The sequence below is a fragment of the Acomys russatus genome, chromosome 9 (genome assembly GCF_903995435.1).
Source record: "Acomys russatus chromosome 9, mAcoRus1.1, whole genome shotgun sequence".
Taxonomy (NCBI): Eukaryota; Metazoa; Chordata; class Mammalia; order Rodentia; family Muridae; genus Acomys; species Acomys russatus.
The window spans coordinates 34,709,577-34,712,667 of record NC_067145.1 but is presented as its reverse complement, the minus strand read 5'-3'; positions in this window follow the sequence as shown (position 1 = coordinate 34,712,667).

The window sequence follows — 3,091 nt, the reverse complement described above, 5'->3', positions numbered from 1 at the left end:
CCCAGCACAGCTGCGTGGATGCAGATAATACAGTAGGGGAGCTGGTCCTCAGCTATACCCCAAGCATTGCACTCTGGCCTTTTCATCCTCTTCCTTTCCCATCCAGAGCTCCTCCCTAATGGCTCATCCATATTCCATGGTTCTCTGTAAATGCCTGATTTCCCCAGCCTTAGGGTGACCTCTGATGCTCAGGTTCCCCTGACAACAATAACCTCGATGTCATCTAGTGTCAGCACAGCTTAGGACTCCTAACTGGACATTTTGCAGGCATCACAGAAGCAGAATATGTTCACATTCAGATATGTCAGTCTTCTTGCCTGCAAGTTCCTTTTCTCCCCTTAAAGGAAGCATAAATTACAGCAGGCTACACAAAAAATGATCCCTGGTGGCTCACATTGCTGCCAAGTGAGTCCACAGTCCTGTTAAATTATATTAGAAAATTTTCCATAATTTGAGATATGTGTTTCCTTTTTGGACTTTTTTTTTTTTTTAAAAGACAGAATATCTCTACATAGCCATGGCTGTCCAGGAATTCACTATGTGGACCAAGCTGGTCTCATACTCAGAGAGACTGCCTGCCACTGTCTCCAGTGTGCTAGGATTACAGGCATGTACCTCTAAGCCCAGCTGAGATGTTTTTCAGAATGTCTTATTTTTTAATCAGAGAATGAAAGAATAAAATAAGATTTAAAAAGGAACCATAAAAGTTTTGATGAACAGGAGCATATATCAAAATTCTATAATAATAATTTAAACTTGAAAAGTATTTCATATGTTCCTAAAAAGTGGCTTATTTTCATTGCTTTGTTAATTTTATCAATTTAAAAACGTTTGAACTGTGTTTGCCATGGGGTTCATGTGGCAGTGAGGAACAACTTCAGATGTCTATTATCTACTTCTAGTATGTGAATTCTAGAGATGCAACCCAAGGAATTTTGGTGCAAGTGAACTCATTGGCTCTTATTCATGTTTTAAACTAACTTATGTGTATGCTGGTGTGTGAGCATGTGCATGCCTGAGCCCAAGTGTAGAAATAAGAGAAACAATTGTAGGGGTAATATGGGAATCCTAGAGATAGAACTCAGGTCATCAGGCTCAGCAGCAACCACCTTTACCTACTGAGACAATTCTCGGCCACTCATTTGTGGTTCTGAGAAAACTGTTTTGAACAAGTGTTTGCTTCTAAGGATAAACTAATACATTCAAAGAGAGAGAGAGAGCACAGTACAGCACATTCATTTGTAAATAGGAGTTCTTCATCAAACGGTCCTGTTTGCACCATCCTTATTGGGTGATATGTTTATAATCTAAAAAGAAGAAAGCACTTTACTGATGTAATGTTTCATCTGATCTTATCTGAGCATCAGTGAGATGGCTCAGTGGGAAATGTCTGTGGTGTGCAAGGCTGGCAACCTGAGCTTGATCACATCAAGGTTGGCAAAAGTAGACCCCCAAAAGTTGTCTTCCAGTTTCCTATATCTGTCATGGCCTAAATACCAAAATCGCATCACATCATATCACACACACAGACACACACATACACACACACACACATGCACGCACGCACCACCCCAGGGAAAAAAATCTCCTTGCTGTTACATTACCTAGCATTTCTAGATAATTCCCTTAGATGGCAGTACTTCAAGATGAAGTGCCAAATGCATAACTAATGGGGACATGAAGTATGGAATATCAATTAATATATACATAACCATATCACCTCAAGCTATGCTGTGAGATATACATTTGATTGCTGATTATCTTACTTCATTACATCTCTATGAGATGGTGCTTTGAATACACACATGAGCTATTTAATGGTTTTTATATTCCCTTCTAGTAAGCATTTTTAACATTAACATTGTTAAATCTTGTTGACAAATCACACCACATTGGGGGAACATCTTCTGCCCTTGGTTTGTACTCAGGAGGCTGCCACATGAGAATCAAGAGTTCAAATGTAGCCTTGACTAAAGACTGACATCCATGCTAGGCTGGATAACAAACAACATCTCAAAGAATTCATGAAAATATTAAAACCAAACCAGGAACAAGAACAGCCAGCCTTTCACAGTCATTCTTACTTGAAAGTATCACACAGAGCCTGAATTTAAGTAAACAGGGGCCACTTAGATGATGGGCATCCCATTCTACACACTGCAGCAGAAAAGTATCTGTCACCAAGTGCGGGTGCAAGAGATGAATAGAAGCCACAGCACATAAGAACAGCCTGATAAATGTCTATAAATGGAGTTGCCACACACAAAGCAAACATCAGTACTGACTCCAAATGTTTCAAAATACAAACCACAACCGCAATTGGTGATCTCCACCACTGCACTTAAGTGAACATGCTAAGTAATATACTTCCTTCATGGAGATGATGACGAGATGAAAAAGAATTTTTCTTGAAAATGATGACAACTATAATGTCTACAGTCTAGACAAATCAGTAACACAGATAGGATATCCTGTTTGGTTTTTTTTTTTCCTATTTCCTTACATAAAGATGATTTTAAAAGATTTTTAGGGAGACTGGAGAGAAGGCTCAGGGGTTAAGAGCACTGGCTGTTCTTCCAAAGGTCCTGAGTTCAATTCCCAGCAACCACATGGTGGCTCACAACCATCTATAATAAGATCTATTGCACTCTTCTAGTATGTAAGCATATACCCAGGAAGAATGCTGTATATATAATAAATAAATTAATTAATTAAAATACTTTAAAATGTTTACATGACTGGAGACATGGCTAGACAGTTAAGACAAGGTTATTCCCAAGACCAAAACTTGCTGTAATTCCTGCTAAAAGAAGATCCAAGGATCCAATTTACTTGGGAACGAGAATGCACATGTACATACACACACTGACATCACATAATTAAAATAAAGACAAATTGTTAAATAAAATTTTGCTCATTTTATTTTGTATAAGTATTCATTCCTGTAACCCAGGTGTTAAGGCATCTAAAGCTTATCCAGTTTCTCTTCACCATGAATTGGCTTCATGTAACAGAAAGCAAGCATGGAGGCTTGAAGTCAGAGAACCAATCCTTCTCAGCTGGTGGTATCATTGGGAAGATTTAGGAAATG